The sequence below is a fragment of the Bombus pascuorum genome, chromosome 6 (assembly GCF_905332965.1).
Source record: "Bombus pascuorum chromosome 6, iyBomPasc1.1, whole genome shotgun sequence".
NCBI lineage: Eukaryota > Metazoa > Arthropoda > Insecta > Hymenoptera > Apidae > Bombus > Bombus pascuorum.
This window is the reverse complement of record NC_083493.1, coordinates 6,557,753-6,584,047: the sequence shown is the minus strand read 5'-3', so window position 1 is coordinate 6,584,047 and position 26,295 is coordinate 6,557,753.

Sequence of the window (26,295 nt, the reverse complement as noted above, 5' to 3'; positions counted from 1 at the left end):
ACGTTATATACTATTCCGTAATGACGTACAACGTTATATACTAATACGTACTAACGTATAACGTTATATACTATTACTTAATAACGCATAACGTTATATACTATTACGTACTAACGTATAACGTTATATACTATTAGGTACTATCGTATAACGTTATATACTATTACTTAATAACGTATAACGTTATATAGTATTACATAATAACTTATAACGTTATATGCCATTACGTACTAACGTATAACCGTATATACTAATACGTAATAACGTATAACGTTATATAGTATTCCGTAATAACGTATAACATTATATACCATTACGTACTAACGTATAACGATATATACTAATACGTAATTACGTATAACATTATATACTATTACGTAATAACGTATAACGTTATATACTATTACGTACTAACGTATAACGTTATATACTATTACGTACTAACGTGTAACGTTATATACTATTACGTACTAACGTGTAACGTTATACACTATTACGTACTAACGTGTAACGTTATACACTATTACGTACTAACGTGTAGCGTTATATACTAATACGTACTAACATATAACGTTATATACTATTACGTACTAACGTGTAACGTTATATACTAATACGTAATAACGTATAACGTTATATAGTATTTCGTAATAACGTATAACGTTATATACCATTACCTACTAACGTATAACGTTATGTACTATTACGTACTAACGTATAACGTTATATACTATTACGTAATAACGTATAACATTATATACCATTACGTACTAACGTATAACGATATATACTAATACGTAATTACGTATAACGTTATATACTACTACGTAATAACGTATAAGGTTATGTACTATTACGTACTAACGTATAACGTTATATACTATTACGTAATGACGTATAACGTTATATACTATTACGTAATAACGTATAACATTATATACTATTACGTACTAACGTATAAAGTTATATTCTATTACGTACTATCGTATAACGTTATATACTATTACGTACTAACGTGTAACGTTATATACTATTACGTACTAACGTATAACGTTATATACTATTATGTAATAACGTGTAACGTTATATACTAATACGTAATAACATATAACGTTATGTACTATTACGTACTAACGTATAACGTTATATACTATTACGTAATGACGTATAACGTTATATACTATTACGTACTAACGGATAACGTTATATACTATTCCGTAATGACGTACAACGTTATATACTAATACGTACTAACGTATAACGTTATATACTATTACTTAATAACGCATAACGTTATATACTATTACGTAATGACGTATAACGTTATATACTATTACGTACTAACGTATATCGTCATATACTATTACGTACTAACGTGTAACGTTATATACTATTAGGTAATGACGTATGACGTTATATACTATTAGGTAATGACGTATAACGTTATATACTATTACGTAATAACGTATAACGTTATATACCATTACCTACTAACGTATAACGTTATATACCATTACGTACTAACGTGTAACGTTATATACTATTACGTACTATCGTGTAACGTTATATATTAATACGTCATAACGTATAACGTTATTTACTACTACGTAATAACGTATAACGTTATGTACTATTACGTACTAACGTATAACGGTATATACTATTACGTAATGACGTATAACGTTATATACTATTACGTAATAACGTGTAACGTTATATACTAATACGTAATAACGTATAACGTTATATACCATTACCTACTAACGTATAACGTTATATAATATTACGTACTAACGGATAACGTTATATACTATTCCGTAATGACGTACAACGTTATATACTAATACGTACTAACGTATAACGTTATATACTATTACTTAATAACGCATAACGTTATATACTATTACGTACTAACGTATAACGTTATATACTATTAGGTACTATCGTATAACGTTATATACTATTACTTAATAACGTATAACGTTATATAGTATTACATAATAACGTATAACGTTATATGCCATTACGTACTAACGTATAACCGTATATACTAATACGTAATAACGTATAACGTTATATAGTATTCCGTAATGACGTATAACGTTATGTACCATTACGTAATGGCGTATAACGTTATATACTAATACGTAATAACGTATAACATTATATACTATTACGTACTAACGTATAACGTTATATACTATTAGGTACTATCGTATAACGTTATATACTATTACTTAATAACGTATAACGTTATGTAGTATTACGTAATAACGTATAACGTTATATGCCATTACGTACTAACGTATAACCGTATATACTAATACGTACTAACGTATAACGTTATATACTATTACGTAATAACGTATAACATTATATACCATTACGTACTAACGTATAACGATATATACTAATACGTAATAACGTATAACGTTATATACTACTACGTAATAACGTATAACGTTATGTACTATTACGTACTAACGTATAACGTTATATACTATTACGTAATGACGTATAACGTTATATACTATTACGTAATAACGTATAACATTATATACTATTACGTACTAACGTATAAAGTTATATTCTATTACGTACTATCGTATAACGTTATATACTATTACGTACTAACGTGTAACGTTATATACTATTACGTACTAACGTATAACGTTATATACTATTACGTAATAACGTGTAACGTTATATACTAATACGTAATAACGTATAACGTTATGTACTATTACGTACTAACGTATAACGTTATATACTATTACGTAATGACGTATAACGTTATATACTATTACGTACTCACGGATAACGTTATATACTATTCCGTAATGACGTACAACGTTATATACTAATACGTACTAACGTATAACGTTATATACTATTACTTAATAACGCATAACGTTATATACTATTACGTACTAACGTATAACGTTATATACTATTACGTAATGACGTATAACGTTATATACTATTACGTAATGACGTGTAACGTTATATACTAATACGTAATAACGTATAACGTTATATACTAATACGTAATAACGTATAACGTTATATACTAATACGTAATAACGTATAACGTTATATACTATTACGTAATGACGTATAACGTTATATACTATTACGTAATAACGTATAATGTTATGTACTATTACGTACTAACGTATAACGTTATATACTATTACGTAATGACGTATAACGTTATATAATATTACGTACTAACGGATAACGTTATATACTATTCCGTAATGACGTACAACGTTATATACTAATACGTACTAACGTATAACGTTATATACTATTACTTAATAACGCATAACGTTATATACTATTACGTACTAACGTATAACGTTATATACTATTAGGTACTATCGTATAACGTTATATACTATTACTTAATAACGTATAACGTTATATAGTATTACATAATAACGTATAACGTTATATGCCATTACGTACTAACGTATAACCGTATACACTAATACGTAATAACGTATAACGTTATATAGTATTCCGTAATGACGTATAACGTTATGTACCATTACGTAATGGCGTATAACGTTATATACTAATACGTAATAACGTATAACATTATATACTATTACGTACTAACGTATAACGTTATATACTATTAGGTACTATCGTATAACGTTATATACTATTACTTAATAACGTATAACGTTATGTAGTATTACGTAATAACGTATAACGTTATATGCCATTACGTACTAACGTATAACCGTATACTATACTAATACGTAATAACGTATAACGTTATATAGTATTATGTAATAACGTATAACGTTATGTACCATTACGTAATGGCGTATAACGTTATATACTAATACGTAATAACGTATAACGTTATATACTATTACGTACTAACGTATAACGTTATATACTATTACGTACTAACGTATAACGTTATATACTATTACGTAATGACGTTTAACGTTATATACTATTACGTACTAACGTATATCGTCATATACTATTACGTACTAACGTGTAACGTTATATACTATTACGTAATAACGTATAACGTTATATACTATTACGTACTAACGTATAACGTTATATACTATTACGTACTAACGTGTAACGTTATATACTATTACGTACCAACGTGTAACGTTATACACTATTACGTACTAACGTGTAGCGTTATATACTAATACGTACTAACGTATAACGTTATATACTATTACGTACTAACGTGTAACGTTATATACTAATACGTAATAACGTATAACGTTATATAGTATTTCGTAATAACGTATAACGTTATATACCATTACCTACTAACGTATAACGTTATGTACTATTACGTAGTAACGTATAACGTTATATACTATTACGTAATAACGTATAACATTATATACCATTACGTACTAACGTATAACGTTATATACTAATACGTAATAACGTATAACGTTATATACCATTACCTACTAACGTATAACGTTATATACTATTACCTACTAACGTATAACGTTATATACTATTACGTACTAACGACTCACGTTGTATACTAATACGTAATAACGTATAACGTTTTATGATATTACGTAGTAACGTATAACATTCTATAGTATTACGTAATAACGTATAACGTTATATAGTATTACGTAATAACGTATAACATTACATACCATTACGTACTAACGTATAACGTTATATACTAATACGTAATAACGTATAACGTTATATACTATTACGTAATAACGTATAACATTATATACTATTACGTACTAACGTATAACGTTATATACTATTACGTACTAACGAGTCACGTTGTATACTAATACGGAATAACGTATAACGTTTTATACTATTACGTACTAACGTATAACGTTCTATAGTATTACGTAGTAACGTATAATGTTATATAGTATTACGTAATAACGTATAACATTACATACCATTACGTACTAACGTATAACGTTATATACTATTACGTAATGACGTATAACGTTATATACTATTACGTACTAACGTATATCGTCATATACTATTACGTACTAACGTGTAACGTTATATACTATTACGTAATGACGTATGACGTTATATACTATTACGTAATGACGTATAACGTTATATACTATTACGTAATAACGTATAACGTTATATACCATTACCTACTAACGTATAACGTTATATACCATTACGTACTAACGTGTAACGTTATATACTATTACGTACTGTCGTGTAACGTTATATATTAATACGTAATAACGTATAACGTTATTTACTACTACGTAATAACGTATAACGTTATGTACTATTACGTACTAACGTATAACGTTATATACTATTACGTAATGACGTATAACGTTATATACTATTACGTAATAACGTGTAACGTTATATACTAATACGTAATAACGTATAACGTTATATACCATTACCTACTAACGTATAACGTTATATAATATTACGTACTAACGGATAACGTTATATACTATTCCGTAATGACGTACAACGTTATATACTAATACGTACTAACGTATAACGTTATATAGTATTTCGTAATAACGTATAACGTTATATACCATTACCTACTAACGTATAACGTTATGTACTATTACGTACTAACGTATAACGTTATATACTATTACGTAATAACGTATAACATTATATACCATTACGTACTAACGTATAACGTTATATACTAATACGTAATAACGTATAACGTTATATACCATTACCTACTAACGTATAACGTTATATACTATTACGTAATAACGTATAACATTATATACTATTACGTACTAACGTATAACGTTATATACTATTACGTACTAACGAGTCACGTTGTATACTAATACGGAATAACGTATAACGTTTTATACTATTACGTACTAACGTATAACGTTCTATAGTATTACGTAGTAACGTCTAATGTTATATAGTATTACGTAATAACGTATAACATTACATACCATTACGTACTAACGTATAACGTTATATACTATTACGTAATGACGTATAACGTTATATACTATTACGTACTAACGTATATCGTCATATACTATTACGTACTAACGTGTAACGTTATATACTATTACGTAATAACGTATAACGTTATATACTATTACGTACTAACGTATAACGTTATATACTACTACGTAATAACGTATAACGTTATGTACTATTACGTACTAACGTATAACGTTATATACTATTACGTAATGACGTATAACGTTATATACTATTACGTAATAACGTATAACGTTATATACTATTATGTAATGTCGTATAACGTAATATACTATTACGTAATGACGTATGACGTTATATACTATTACGTAATGACGTATAACGTTATATACTATTACGTAATAACGTATAACGTTATATACCATTACCTACTAACGTATAACGTTATATACCATTACGTACTAACGTGTAACGTTATATACTATTACGTACTATCGTGTAACGTTATATACTATTACGTACTAGCGTGTAACGTTATATATTAATACGTCATAACGTATAACGTTATTTACTACTACGTAATAACGTATAACGTTATGTACTATTACGTACTAACGTATAACGTTATATACTCTTACGTAATGACGTATAACGTTATATACTATTACGTAATAACGTGTAACGTTATATACTAATACGTAATAACGTATAACGTTATATACTTATACGTAATAACGTATAACGTTATATACTATTACGTAATGGCGTATAATGTTATATACTATTACGTAATAACGTGTAACGTTATATACTAATACGTAATAACGTATAACGTTATATACCATTACCTACTAACGTATAACGTTATATACTAATACGAAATAACGTATAACGTTATATACTATTACGTACTAACGTATAACGTTATATACTATTACGTACTAACGTGTAGCGTTATATACTAATACGTAATAACGTATAACGTTATATACTATTACGTACTAACGTGTAACGTTATATACTATTACGTAATGACGTATAACGTTATATACTATTACGTAATAACGTGTAACGTTATATACTAATACGTAATAACGTATAACGTTATATACTATTACGTCTAACGTGTAACGTTATATACTAATACGAAATAACGAATAACGTTATATACTATTACGTACTAACGTGTAACGTTATATACTAATACGTAATAACGTATAACGTTATATACTACTACGTAATAACGTATAACGTTATGTACTATTACGTACTAACGTATAACGTTATATACTATTACGTAATGACGTATAACGTTGTATACTATTACGTAATAACGTATAACGTTATATACTATTACGTAATGACGTATAACGTTATATACTTATACGTAATAACGTATAACGTTATATACTATTACGTAATGACGTATAACGTTATATACTATTACGTAATGACGTATAACGTTATATACTATTACGTAATGACGTATAACGTTATATACTATTACGTAATAACGTATAACGTTATATGCCATTACGTACTAAAGTATAACCGTATATACTAATACGTAATAACGTATAACGTTATATAGTATTACCTAATAACGTATAACGTTATGTACCATTACGTAATGGCGTATAACGTTATATACTAATACGTAATAACGTATAACGTTATATACTATTACGTACTAACGTATAACGTTATATACTATTACGTAATGATATATAACGTTATGTACTAATACGTACTAACGTGTAACGTTATATACTAATACGTAATGATGTATAACGTTATATACTATTACGTAATGACTTATAACATTATATACTATTACGTAATGACGTATAACGTCATATACTATTACGTACTAACGTATAACGAGTCGACTGCGAACCTCCGAGTCAGTCGACTGCGAACCTCCGAGCCAAACGGACCTCTCAGCCCTAAAAAAAAAAAAAATGGAGAGCTGACCCAGACCCGAACAGTGCGCGCGCCAACTAGACAATCTATCGCGTAGAGAAAGTCTAAGTGAAAAAAAAAAGAAAAAAGTGACAGAAAGTGGAAAATTGATTAGTGACACCATCGCTATAAATAGGAAAAAAAAAATAATAACAACAAAATAAATAAAAAAATAGGCGACATCGATAATGAAGCAGAATGCAAAGAAACGGAACCCTCCGTAATCCCAACAAAAAAAACAAGCAAAAGAAAAGCAATCTCGCCAAAAACGGACAAAGAAAACAACATTAGCATAAGACTTTCCGCGCAAAAAACGCGGAAACTCAACCCACAACCAAAACTAGTGGGAAGGTCCAAAAGACTACCAGACAACCCGGAAAACACAGAAGAAGATCTCGTTCTAATCCAAGAAGAAAACAATACACAAGATCCCACCGTCAAAGAAAGCAAAACCATGAAAACTACAAGAAGCCCTCCCTCACCAGTGATACCAACAAAAAACAGATTTGAAGTGTTACAAACACAGGAAACCACCATACCTCAACAACAGAATCACACTCAAGCAACGTCAACAAAAGAATCAACAATACAAGATGCGATCGTGGAAGCCATAAGAAAGAAGAACCATGAAATGCGAATCAAAGCAAACAGGAGGACTACGTCCACATTGGGAACACCACACACCCAAGAAAAATCAAACGACACACGAACAAACAGCCCCCTCGCCCCACCTAGGAGGCCGCCGACACCACAAAATCAACACACTCATCTGATCAAACCAAAAGAGCAACCCCCACCGACAAAGACACCGATGGAACAAGCACAACAGGAACAGCCCACCAACCACCCCACAGAGGAACAACAGGACGCCCCCTCACCCACAAAAGGTAACAGGCCCCCGCCAATCAACATAACTCATCAAGACCCAAAAGACACCATTGCTCTCTTACAAGACGCTCTCAAAATCAAAAACTTTCACATCAACAGAATACACGCGAACAAACACGCTCTATACCTACATAATCTAAGCGACTACATTAAAGCAAAAGAATTACTGATAACAACAAACACAACGTTCTACACATACACACCAAAAGCACAAAAACAACACACGTTCCTATTAAAAGGACTAGACATTAACCTCACAGAGACAGAAATACTAGAAGACTTACAAGCATTAAAAATAGACGACATACAGTTTACGAAAGTATCGCGCTTCTCGACAAGAAAGTCAAGGGAAAGTAACAGACTGCTCCCAATATACATAGTACAGGTATCCCCCAATAGCAACGTCGTGAAATTACAAAAAATAAATAGACTAAGCTACTATAAAATAACGTGGGAAAAAATAAGAAAAAATGACATTACCCAATGCCACAAATGCCAACGATTAGGCCACACAGCACAAAACTGCAACCTAATCTACCGCTGTGTAAAATGCACCGAGCCCCATGGCCCAGGCGAGTGCAAAATAAAAAAAGACGATACAATCACAAAGGATAAAATATTCTGCGTCAACTGCAAAAGCTACGGACACCCCGCGTCATACAAAGGGTGCCCCAAAATCATAGAGCTGCGCCAAAAACTTTCAGAAAAAATTAAAAAAGACAAAGAAACAAAAATCAAACGACTAGAACAGATAAGCCGAAAATACACCCCAGAACTAAAGTTCTCGGACGCAGTGAAACAACAAGCAAGACCAAAGCAGGAAATCGAAAACCCCCCACACACAATAAACCCAAAACTAGATTCGCGGGCAAACCAAATCCCAATTACAACCGAGATCATCCCTCAACAAATAATATTAAACGCTTTCGAAGATTTTAAAAAATGTATCATCCAAGCACTAAATCAACAACAAATACAACTCAACGAATTAAAAAATGCAATATCATCGCACGAAGACAGGTTCAACACCATCTTCAACTCCTTAGATATCGCAGTCGACAATTAGCCAAAACACACCAAACCAACAAACACAACATAAAACATCCAAATTAGATTTAAAACACCTGAAAATAATTGCAATAAATGCAAACTCTCTAATCTCAAACCAAAAAAGATACAGTATGCTAACCCTAATAAACAAAGAAACCCCCGACATCGTACTCATCTCAGAAACAAAACTGAACAAAAGACACAAAGTATCCTTCAAAAACTACTCCATAATAAGACACGACAGACCAAACGCTATCCAAGGAGGAGGAACGGCAATCCTCATAAAAAAACCCCTGAAATTCAAAGAAATCCAAAACGACAAAATAACAAATTTTAAAACCCTGGAGACGACAACCATAAAAATAAAAATAAACAAAAAGGAAAACTTACTCATCACCGCAGCCTACGCAACCTACGGAAACGAAAAAGAATTTAACGACGAATTCAATAACCTCTTCGAACTTTTACAGCTCGACAAACAAGAAAACTTCCACATAATAGCCGGCGACCTTAACGCAAAACACACAAGCTGGAAAAACCCACTAAACAATACGAGAGGAAACTTCATCAGAAACTGGCTAGACAATAAAAGCATACACTACAAAACAAACCTTTACAGTTCTGAGCTACCCTCCTACCCAAAAGGAGGCTCATACCTCGACATATGCCTAACAGATGCACGACTAAAAATCCAAAACTTACGACCAAATAACACGCTCAAAACCCTAGACTACGACAGCGACCATAAAGCCATACTCTTACAGATAAACAAAAACACATCCGACTACCTAACACTTGAAACACAAACCGAAACCCCCAAGTACAACTACAAAAAGATAAACTGGAAAAAATTCCAAAAACTACTCGAACAGAAATGCGACCTAAATATCTACAACAACGTCAACCTAACAAACAGACAAATCGACACATACATAGACGAAATCGAAAAACACATACAAAGCGCACTCCAAAAATCCGTCCCAACCTTCAAACAAAAAAACTCTTGCGATCCATATATCAACAACAAAATAAAAGAACTACAACGAGACAAAAGCTACATACTCTCCAAAATAAACAATATAAAACACAACTACTCTTACGACAAAAGAGAGGAATTAGAATACCTAAAATACCTACTACACAAAATAAAATTACAACAGAAACAAGAATTCGCAAACTCTATAAACCTCTACTGGACAAACAAAATAAAAAATATTTCCAAAAACGACTCAGCCAACATGTTCCCACAAATAAATCAAATCTTCAGACCGAAAGAACAAAACCCCAGCACTCCGCTCAAATTGCCCCCAGAGAAAGCTCCCCTCATCCAAGAAGCAGGTATAGAGATACACAACACCAGCAAAGACACCGAGAATAACTTCATAATAACTAAAACAACAGAAAAACTAGACATCATAGGCACCCACTTCTCCAAAACACATACCCAAAACGAACACATGGGCCGAGAAGAATTAAACAGAATCATCATCGCAGAAACGAACAAACTCAAAAACGAAATAGAACAAGACATAACGTTAAACAAAACAGTCTGCACGTTCTCAAACGAAAACACCTCAGACAATCCCAAACAACCAGAAACAGAAATAAATTACTTTACAAATTATAACCAACTAAACAAAATCTTCGCCAAGCTAAATAATAAAAAATCCTCCGGCTTCGACGGCATCCCGAACATCTCACTTAAGCACCTACCAAACAAAATAAAATGGTACTACACAGTAATATTCAACAATGCGCTAAACAACGCATACTTCCCGAAAAAGTGGAAAAAAGCCAAAATAATAGCAATCACAAAAAAAAATAAAGACGGCTCATCACTCACAAACCTACGACCAATAAGTCTCCTCCCCAACATAAGCAAAGTATTTGAAGTAGTCATCAATAACCCCCTAACTACATTCTGCAAAAAAAAAAAAACATTATACCAGAAAACCAATTTGGCTTCCGACACAAACACTCCACACTACACGCGACAAACAAACTCACGTCAGACATCTGCTGGGCACTAAACGCAAAACAACGAGTAGCCGCCTGCTTAATAGATCTCGAAAAAGCCTTCGACACAGTCTGGATCACAGGCCTCATTTATAAATTAATAAAAAAAAACATCCCGAGATACTTAATCAAAATAATATGGGACATGATTACAAACAGAACATTCCTAATGACCGAGGGTTCCCATACATCGAACAAAGTATTCACCATAAAAAACAGACTCCAACAAGGAACTGTAAACTCCCCGCTACTCTACAACATATACAACAGTGATATATTAAACCTGTTCGACATGAACAAATCTACCCACAAACGCTCCATAGCCTTCGCAGACGACCTAATCATCTACGTAACAGGCCGCAAAACTAAAACAATAAACACAGACCTCCAAGAACTATTCGACAAAATCAATGATTACTACCACACATGGAAACTAAGAATCAACGCAAACAAATGCGAAAGCATACTGTTCAAACCCAAAACCAGCGAAATCGGCCCAGCAGAAAGAAAACACTGCAAAAATTTCCAATTAAAAGAAAAGTCATCCGAAGAGACAATCATACCACACAAAAACTGCGTAAAGTACCTAGGCATAAACATAGATGACAAACTAAATTACAAACAACACATAGAAACCCAACTCGCCAAGGCCAATAAAGCATTCTGGAGAGCAAAGAGACTATTTTACTCGAAACATCTCAAGAATAATGTAAAATCATTATGCTACCAAGCACTAATTAGACCAATTATAACATACGGTTGCCCAATCTGGTACAACATACCAGCATCGCTAATGGAGAGAATCCGCGTTTTCGAAAGAAAATGCATTAGAGCTTGCCAAAATGCGTAAAGATCCGAACAGAGCGGATACAAAAAATATAGAAAAAACAAAAAAATCTACGATCTAGCCAACATTCACCGCATTGACTGTCACATACTAAAACTAGCAAGAAATCATTTCGCACAAGCGTCAAAAATAAAAGAAAACAGCCTAATCTTCAGCGGCTTATACCCAAACGTACTATATTACAAAAACACAATGACAACAGGCTACATCCCCCCAGAAGCGTTCCTATACCTAGACGAAAAAAATTACCTCCAAGACCAAAACAATATCCCGATAATTTTCCACATAAAAAGAACAACAGGGATAAAAACAATACTCTACGAGGAAAACCTAAACGGACTGTCTGCAGACACCAGGTGGAGGTACAACATGGCCCTCCCCCAAAAAGACACTAAAGACGAACACAGAAGAAACACAAAAAAATATTGGTGGATTCCAAACCCATAAGAAAATATAAGTGAAAACTACCAATTCGACAAAAAAAAAAAAAACCATTCCTACCACCGTATAACCTAGATGTAAGTACTGTAAATATGTAAATACTATAATCATTGTAAATAATATAATTTAACACCCCCCTCCCCTTCCCACACATCACCCCCACCAAAATCCCACAACGCATAAAAGTAATACACCGAGGAGTCCTGTTTTGCGGCCAAGTTTCAGGACAAAATACAACACACACAAGAATACACAAAAATCACGCACCAATGCGACTTAAACCCAAAAAAACAAAAAAATAAACGCAAAAACCTAAAACCCACGACACATATTAGACCATGGCTACGTCGTACCGACGCGTATCGGTACTTTTGCCTAATCCACCCTACAACCGAAATTCATTGTTTATTGTGAATAACATACACATGTAATACTCATCTTCTTGGACAATAAACGTTATAAAAAAAAAAAAAAAAAAAACTAACGTATAACGTCATATACTATTACGTACTAACGTGCAACGTCATATACTATTACGTACTAACGTATAACGTTATATACTACTACGTAATAACGTATAACGTTATATACTATTACCTAATGACGTATAACGTTATATGTTAATACGTAATAACGTATAACGTTATATACAATTACGTACTAACGTATAACGTTATATACTATTATGTAATGACGTATAACGTTATATACTATTACGTACTAACGTATAACGTTATATACTACTACGTAATAACGTATAACGTTATATACTATTACGTTCTAACGTATAACGTTATATACTATTACGTAATGATATATAACATTGTATACTAATACGTACTAACGTGTAACGTTATATACTAATACGTAATGATGTATAACGTTATATACTATTACGTAAAGACGTATAACGTTATATACTATTACGTAATGACGTATAACGTCATATACTATTACGTACTAACGTGTAACGTCATATACTATTACGTACTAACGTGTAACGTCATATACTATTACGTACTAACGTGTAACGTCATATACTATTACGTACTAACGTATAACGTTATATACTATTACGTAATGACGTATAACGTTATATAGTATTACGTAATAACGTATAACGTTATATACCATTACGTACTAACGTATAACGTTATAAACTAATACGTAATAACGAATAACGTTATATACTATTACGTAATGACGTATCACGTTATATACTATTACGTACTAACGTATAACGTTATATACCATTACGTACTAACGTATAACGTTATATACTAGTACGTACTAACGTATAACGTTATATGTTAATACGTGATGACGTATAACGTTATATACTATTACGTACTAACGTGTAACGTTATATACTAATACGTAATAACGTATTTACGTTATATACTAATACGTAATAACGTATAACGTTATATACAATTACGTACTAACGTGTAACGTCATATACTATTACGTACTAACGTATAACGTTATATACTATTACGTAATGACGTGGAACGTTATATACTATTATGTAATGACGTATAACGTTATATACTATTACGTACTAACGTATAACGTTATATACTACTACGTAATAACGTATAACGTTATATACTATTACGTTCTAACGTATAACGTTATATATTATTACGTAATGATATATAACATTATATACTAATACGTACTAACGTGTAACGTTATATACTAATACGTAATGATGTATAACGTTATATACTATTACGTAAAGACGTATAACGTTATATACTATTACGTAATGACGTATAACGTCATATACTATTACGTACTAACGTGTAACGTCATATACTATTACGTACTAACGTGTAACGTCATATACTATTACGTACTAACGTGTAACGTCATATACTATTACGTACTAACGTATAACGTTATATACTATTACGTAATGACGTAGAACGTTATATAGTATTACGTAATAACGTATAACGTTATATACCATTACGTACTAACGTATAACGTTATATACTAATACGTAATAACGAATAACGTTATATACTATTACGTAATGACGTATCACGTTATATACTATTACGTACTAACGTATAACGTTATATACCATTACGTACTAACGTATAACGTTATATACTAGTACGTACTAACGTATAACGTTATATGTTAATACGTGATGACGTATAACGTTATATACTATTACGTACTAACGTGTAACGTTATATACTAATACGTAATAACGTATTTACGTTATATACTAATACGTAATAACGTATAACGTTATATACTATTACGTAAAGACGTATAACGTTATATACTATTACGTAATGACGTATAACGTCATATACTATTACGTACTAACGTGTAACGTCATATACTATTACGTACTAACGTGTAACGTCATATACTATTACGTACTAACGTGTAACGTCATATACTATTACGTACTAACGTATAACGTTATATACTATTACGTAATGACGTATAACGTTATATAGTATTACGTAATAACGTATAACGTTATATACCATTACGTACTAACGTATAACGTTATAAACTAATACGTAATAACGAATAACGTTATATACTAATACGTAATGACGTATCACGTTATATACTATTACGTACTAACGTATAACGTTATATACTATTACGTACTAACGTATAACGTTATATACTAGTACGTACTAACGTATAACGTTATATGTTAATACGTGATGACGTATAACGTTATATACTATTACGTACTAACGTGTAACGTTATATACTAATACGTAATAACGTATTTACGTTATATACTAATACGTAATAACGTATAACGTTATATACAATTACGTACTAACGTGTAACGTCATATACTATTACGTACTAACGTATAACGTTATATACTATTACGTAATGACGTGGAACGTTATATACTATTATGTAATGACGTATAACGTTATATACTATTACGTACTAACGTATAACGTTATATACTACTACGTAATAACGTATAACGTTATATACTATTACGTTCTAACGTATAACGTTATATATTATTACGTACTAACGTGTAACGTCATATACTATTACGTACTAACGTATAACGTTATATACTATTACGTAATGACGTAGAACGTTATATAGTATTACGTAATAACGTATAACGTTATATACCATTACGTACTAACGTATAACGTTATATACTAATACGTAATAACGAATAACGTTATATACTATTACGTAATGACGTATCACGTTATATACTATTACGTACTAACGTATAACGTTATATACCATTACGTACTAACGTATAACGTTATATACTAGTACGTACTAACGTATAACGTTATATGTTAATACGTGATGACGTATAACGTTATATACTATTACGTACTAACGTGTAACGTTATATACTAATACGTAATAACGTATTTACGTTATATACTAATACGTAATAACGTATAACGTTATATACTAATACGTAATAACGTATAACGTTATATACTATTACGTAATGACGTATAACGTTATATACTATTACGTAATGACGTATAACGTTATATGTTAATACGTAATAACGTATAACGTCATATACTATTACGTAATGACGTATAACGTTATATACTACTACGTAATAACGTATAACGTTATATACTATTACGTTCTAACGTATAACGTTATATATTATTACGTAATGATATATAACATTATATACTAATACGTACTAACGTGTAACGTTATATACTAATACGTAATGATGTATAACGTTATATACTATTACGTAAAGACGTATAACGTTATATACTATTACGTAATGACGTATAACGTCATATACTATTACGTACTAACGTGTAACGTCATATACTAATACGTACTAACGTGTAACGTCATATACTATTACGTACTAACGTGTAACGTCATATACTATTACGTACTAACGTATAACGTTATATACTATTACGTAATGACGTAGAACGTTATATAGTATTACGTAATAACGTATAACGTTATATACCATTACGTACTAACGTATAACGTTATATACTAATACGTAATAACGAATAACGTTATATACTATTACGTAATGACGTATCACGTTATATACTATTACGTACTAACGTATAACGTTATATACCATTACGTACTAACGTATAACGTTATATACTAGTACGTACTAACGTATAACGTTATATGTTAATACGTGATGACGTATAACGTTATATACTATTACGTACTAACGTGTAACGTTATATACTAATACGTAATAACGTATTTACGTTATATACTAATACGTAATAACGTATAACGTTATATACTATTACGTAATGACGTATAACGTTATATACTATTACGTAATGACGTATAACGTTATATACTATTACGTACTAACGCATAACGTCATATACTATCACGTACTAACGCATAACGTTATATACTATTACGTACTAACGTATAACGTTATATGCTATTACTTAATAACGTATAACGTTATATGTTAATACGTACTAACGTATAACATCATATACTATTACGTACTAACGTACAACGTTATGTAGTATTACGTAATAACGTATAACATTATATACTATTACGTACTAACGTATAACGTTATATGCTAATACGTAATAACGTTATATATTAATACGTAATAACGTATGACGTTATATAGTATTACGTACTAACGTGTAACGTTATATACTAATAAGTAATAACGTATTTACGTTATATACTAATACGTAATAACGTATAACGTTATATACAATTACGTAATAACGTATAACGTTATATACTATTACGTACTAACGTGTAACGTTATATACTATTACGTAATGACGTATAACGTTATATACTAATACGTAATAACGTATAACGTTATAGAGTATTACGTAATAACGTATAACATTATATACTATTACGTACTAACGTATAGCGTTATATGCTGATACGTAATAACGTTATATATTAATACGTAATAACGTATAACATTATATACTATTACGTACTAACGTATAACGTTATGTACTATTACATACTAACGTGTCACGCTATATACCAATACGTAATAACGTATAACGTCATATACTATTAGGTACTAACGTATAACGTTATATACTATTACTTAATAACGTATAACGTCATATAGTATTACGTAATAACGTATAACGTTGTATGCCATTACGTGCTAACGTATAACGTTATATGCTAATACGTAATAACGTTATATACTAATACGTAATAACGTATAACGTTATATAGTATTACGTACTAACTTATAACGTTATATACTACTATGTACTAACGTGTAACGTCATATACTATTACGTACTAACGTGTAACGTCATATACTATTACGTACTAACGTGTAACGTCATATACTATTACGTACTAACGTATAACGTTATATACTATTACGTAATGACGTAGAACGTTATATAGTATTACGTAATAACGTATAACGTTATATACCATTACGTACTAACGTATAACGTTATATACTAATACGTAATAACGAATAACGTTATATACTATTACGTAATGACGTATCACGTTATATACTATTACGTACTAACGTATAACGTTATATACCATTACGTACTAACGTATAACGTTATATACTAGTACGTACTAACGTATAACGTTATATGTTAATACGTGATGACGTATAACGTTATATACTATTACGTACTAACGTGTAACGTTATATACTAATACGTAATAACGTATTTACGTTATATACTAATACGTAATAACGTATAACGTTATATACTAATACGTAATAACGTATAACGTTATATACTATTACGTAATGACGTATAACGTTATATACTATTACGTAATGACGTATAACGTTATATGTTAATACGTAATAACGTATAACGTCATATACTATTACGTAATGACGTATAACGTTATATACTACTACGTAATAACGTATAACGTTATATACTATTACGTTCTAACGTATAACGTTATATATTATTACGTAATGATATATAACATTATATACTAATACGTACTAACGTGTAACGTTATATACTAATACGTAATGATGTATAACGTTATATACTATTACGTAAAGACGTATAACGTTATATACTATTACGTAATGACGTATAACGTCATATACTATTACGTACTAACGTGTAACGTCATATACTAATACGTACTAACGTGTAACGTCATATACTATTACGTACTAACGTGTAACGTCATATACTATTACGTACTAACGTATAACGTTATATACTATTACGTAATGACGTAGAACGTTATATAGTATTACGTAATAACGTATAACGTTATATACCATTACGTACTAACGTATAACGTTATATACTAATACGTAATAACGAATAACGTTATATACTATTACGTAATGACGTATCACGTTATATACTATTACGTACTAACGTATAACGTTATATACCATTACGTACTAACGTATAACGTTATATACTAGTACGTACTAACGTATAACGTTATATGTTAATACGTGATGACGTATAACGTTATATACTATTACGTACTAACGTGTAACGTTATATACTAATACGTAATAACGTATTTACGTTATATACTAATACGTAATAACGTATAACGTTATATACTAGTACGTACTAACGTATAACGTTATATGTTAATACGTGATGACGTATAACGTTATATACTATTACGTAATGACGTATAACGTTATATACTATTACGTACTAACGCATAACGTCATATACTATCACGTACTAACGCATAACGTTATATACTATTACGTACTAACGTATAACGTTATATGCTATTACTTAATAACGTATAACGTTATATGTTAATACGTACTAACGTATAACGTCATATACTATTACGTACTAACGTATAACGTTATGTAGTATTACGTAATAACGTATAACATTATATACTATTACGTACTAACGTATAACGTTATATGCTAATACGTAATAACGTTATATATTAATACGTAATAACGTATGACGTTATATACTATTACGTACTAACGTGTAACGTTATATACTAATACGTAATAACGTATTTACGTTATATACTAATACGTAATAACGTATAACGTTATATACTAATACGTAATAACGTATAACGTTATATACTATTACGTACTAACGTATAACGTTATATACTAATACGTAATAACGTATAACGTTATATACTATTACGTACTAACGTGTAACGTTATATACTATTACGTAATGACGTATAACGTTATATACTAATACGTAATAACGTATAACGTTATAGAGTATTACGCAATAACGTATAACATTATATACTATTACGTACTAACGTATAACGTTATATGCTGATACGTAATAACGTTATATATTAATACGTAGTAACGTATAACATTATATACTATTACGTACTAACGTATAACGTTATATACTATTACATACTAACGTGTCACGCTATATACCAATACGTAATAACGTATAACGTCATATACTATTAGGTACTAACGTATAACGTTATATACTATTACTTAATAACGTATAACGTCATATAGTATTACGTAATAACGTATAACGTTGTATGCCATTACGTACTAACGTATAACGTTATATGCTAATACGTAATAACGTTATATACTAATACGTAATAACGTATAACGTTATATAGTATTACGTACTAACTTATAAGGTTATATACTACTACGTACTAACGTATAACGTTCTATACTATTACGTAATGATGTATAACGTTATATACTAATACGTACTAACGCGTAACGTTATATGTTAATACGTACTAACGTATAACGTTATATACTATTACGTACTAACGTATAACGTTATATACTATTACATACTAACGTGTCACGCTATATACCAATACGTAATAACGTATAACGTCATATAGTATTAGGTACTAACGTATAACGTTATATACTATTACTTAATAACGTATAACGTCATATAGTATTACGTAATAACGTATAACGTTGTATGCCATTACGCACTAACGTATAACCATATATACTAATACGTAATAACGTATAACGTTATATAGTATTACGTACTAACTTATAACGTTATATACTACTACGTACTAACGTATAACGTTCTATACTATTACGTAATGATGTATAACGTTATATACTAATACGTACTAACGCGTAACGTTATATGTTAATGCGTAGTAACGTATAACGTTATATACTATTACGTGCTAACGTATAACGTTATATACCATTACGTAATGACGTATAACGTTATATACCATTACGTACTAACGTATAACGTTATATACTAATACGTAATAACGTATAACGTTATATGTTAATACGTGATGACGTATAACGTTATATACTATTACGTACTAACGTGTAACGTTATATGGTAATACGTACTAACGTATAACGTTATATACTATTACGTACTAACGTATAACGTTATATACCATTACGTAATGACGTATAACGTTATATACCATTACGTACTAACGTATAACTTTATATACTATTACGTAAAGACGTATAACGTTATATAGTATTACGTAATAACGTATAACGTTATATAGTATTACGTACTAACGTATAACGTTATACAGTATTACGTAATGACGTATAACGTTATATACTATTACGTACTAACGTATAACGTTATATACTAATACGTAATAATGTATAACGTTATATACTATTACGTACTAACGTGTAACGTTATATACTATTACCTAATGACGTATAACGTTATATGTTAATACGTAATAACGTATAACGTTATATACAATTACGTACTAACGTATAACGTTATATACTTATACGTAATAACGAATAACGTTATATACTATTACGTAATGACGTATAACGTTATATACTATTACGTACTAACGTGTAACGTTATATACTAATACGTAATAACGTATTTACGTTATATACTAATACGTAATAGCGTATAACGTTATATACTAATACGTAATAACGTCTAACGTTATATACTATTACGTAATGACGTGTAACGTTATATACTAATACGTAATAACGTGTAACGTTATATACTAATACGTAATAACGTATAACGTTATATACTACTACGTAATGACGTATAACGTTATATACTATTACGTAATGACGTATAACGTTATATACTAATACGTAATGACGTATAACGTTATATACTATTACGTACTAACGTATAACGTTATATACCATTACGTACTAACGTATAACGTTATATACTAATACGTAATAACGTATAACGTTATATAGTATTACGTACTAACGTATAACGTCATATACTATTACGTACTAACGTGTAACGTCACATACTATTACGTACTAACGCATAACGTTATATAGTATTACGTAATAACATATAACGTTATATACTATTACGTACTAACGTGTAACGTTATATGTTAATACGTACTAACGCATAACGTTATATACTATTACGTACTAACGTATAACGTTATATGCTGATACGTAATAACGTTATATATTAATACGTAATAACGTATAACATTATATACTATTACGTACTAACGTATAACGTTATATACTATTACATACTAACGTGTCACGCTATATACCAATACGTAATAACGTATGACGTCATATACTATTAGGTACTAACGTATAACGTTATATACTATTACTTAATAACGTATTACGTCATATAGTATTACGTAATAACGTATAACGTTGTATGCCATTACGCACTAACGTATAACCATATATACTAATGCGTAATAACGTATAACGTTATATAGTATTACGTACTAACTTATAACGTTATATACTACTACGTACTAACGTATAACGTTCTATACTATTACGTAATGATGTATAACGTTATATACTAATACGTACTAACGCGTAACGTTATATGTTAATACGTACTAACGTATAACGTTATATACTATTACGTGCTAACGTATAACGTTATATACCATTACGTAATGACGTATAACGTTATATACCATTACGTACTAACGTATAACGTTATATACTAATACGTAATAACGTATAACGTTATATGTTAATACGTGATGACGTATAACGTTATATACTATTTCGTACTAACGTGTAACGTTATATGTTAATACGTACTAACGTATAACGTTATATACTATTACGTACTAACGTATAACGTTATATACCATTACGTAATGACGTATAACGTTATATACCATTACGTACTAACGTATAACTTTATATACTATTACGTAATGACGTATAACGTTATATAGTATTACGTAATAACGTATAACGTTATATAGTATTACGTACTAACGTATAACGTTATACAGTATTACGTAATGACGTATAACGTTATATACTATTGCGTACTAACGTATAACGTTATATACTAATACGTAATAATGTATAACGTTATATACTATTACGTACTAACGTGTAACGTTATATACTAATACGTAATAACGTATTTACGTTATATACTAATACGTAATAGCGTATAACGTTATATACTAATACGTAATAACGTATAACGTTATATACTATTACGTAATGACGTGTAACGTTATATACTAATACGTAATAACGTGTAACGTCATATACTAATACGTAATAACGTATAACGTTATATACTACTACGTAATGACGTATAACGTTATATACTATTACGTAATGACGTATAACGTTATATACTAATACGTAATGACGTATAACGTTATATACTATTACGTACTAACGTATAACGTTATATACCATTACGTACTAACGTATAACGTTATATACTAATACGTAATAACGTATAACGTTATATAGTATTACGTACTAACGTATAACGTCATATACTATTACGTACTAACGTGTAACGTCACATACTATTACGTACTAACGCATAACGTTATATAGTATTACGTAATAACATATAACGTTATATACTATTACGTACTAACGTGTAACGTTATATGTTAATACGTACTAACGCATAACGTTATATACTATTACGTACTAACGTATAACGTTATATGCTGATACGTAATAACGTTATATATTAATACGTAATAACGTATAACATTATATACTATTACGTACTAACGTATAACGTTATATACTATTACATACTAACGTGTCACGCTATATACCAATACGTAATAACGTATGACGTCATATACTATTAGGTACTAACGTATAACGTTATATACTATTACTTAATAACGTATAACGTCATATAGTATTACGTAAAAACGTATAACGTTGTATGCCATTACGTACTAACGTATAACCATATATACTAATACGTAATAACGTATAACGTTATATAGTATTACGTACTCACTTATAACGTTATATGCTACTACGTACTAACGTATAACGTTCTATACTATTACGTAATGATGTATAACGTTATATACTAATACGTACTAACGCGTAACGTTATATGTTAATACGTACTAACGTATAACGTTATATACTATTACGTACTAACGTATAACGTTATATACCATTACGTAATGACGTATAACGTTATATAGCATTACGTACTAACGTATAACGTTACATACTATTACGTAATGACGTATAACGTTATATAGTATTACGTAATAACGTATAACGTTATATATAATTACGTACTAACGTATAACGTTATATAGTATTACGTACTAACGTATAACGTCATATACTATTACGTACTAACGTGTAACGTCACATACTATTACGTACTAACGCATAACGTTATATAGTATTACGTAATAACGTATAACGTTATATACTATTACGTAATGACGTATAACGTTATATACTATTACGTAATAACGTATAACGTTATATACTAATACGTAATAACGTATAACGTTATATACAAATACGTAATAACGTATAACGTTATATGTTAATACGTAATGACGTATAACGATATATACCATTACGTAATGACGTATAACGTTATATACTAATACGTACTAACGTATAACGTTATATACCATTACGTAATGACGTACAACGTTATATACCATTACGTACTAACGTATAACGTCATATACTATTACGTAATGACGTATAACGTTATACAGTATTACGTAATGACGTATAACGTTATATACTATTACGTACTAACGTATAACGTTATATACTAATACGTAATAATGTATAGCGTTATATACTATTACGTATTAACGTGTAACGTTATATAATATTACCTAATGACGTATAACGTTATATGTTAATACGTAATAACGTATAACGTTATATACAATTACGTACTAACGTATAACGTTATATACTAATACGTAATAACGAATAACGTTATATACTATTACGTAATGACGTATAACGTTATATACTATTACGTACTAACGTATAACGTTATATACTAATACGTAATAACGTATAACGTTATATACAAATACGTAATAACGTATAACGTTATATACTCTTGCGTAATGACGTATAACGTTATATACTATTACGTACTAACGTATAACGTTATATACTAATACGTAATAACGTATAACGTTATATGTTAATACGTAATGACGTATAACGATATATACCATTACGTAATGACGTATAACGTTATATACTAATACGTACTAACGTATAACGTTATATACCATTACGTAATGACGTATAACGTTATATACCATTACGTACTAACGTATAACGTCATATACTATTACGTAATGACGTATAACGTTATACAGTATTACGTAATGACGTATAACGTTATATACTATTACGTACTAACGTATAACGTTATATACTAATACGTAATAATGTATAACGTTATATACTATTACGTATTAACGTGTAACGTTATATACTATTACCTAATGACGTATAACGTTATATGTTAATACGTAATAACGTATAACGTTATATACAATTACGTACTAACGTATAACGTTATATACTAATACGTAATAACGAATAACGTTATATACTATTACGTAATGACGTATAACGTTATATACTATTACGTACTAACGTATAACGTTATATACCATTACGTACTAACGTACAACGTTATATACTAGTACGTACTAACGTATAACGTTATATGTTAATACGTGATGACGTATAACGTTATATACTATTACGTACTAACGTGTAACGTTATATACTAATACGTAATAACGTATTTACGTTATATACTAATACGTAATAACGTATAACGTTATATACTAATACGTAATAACGTATAACATTATATACTATTACGTAATGACGTGTAACG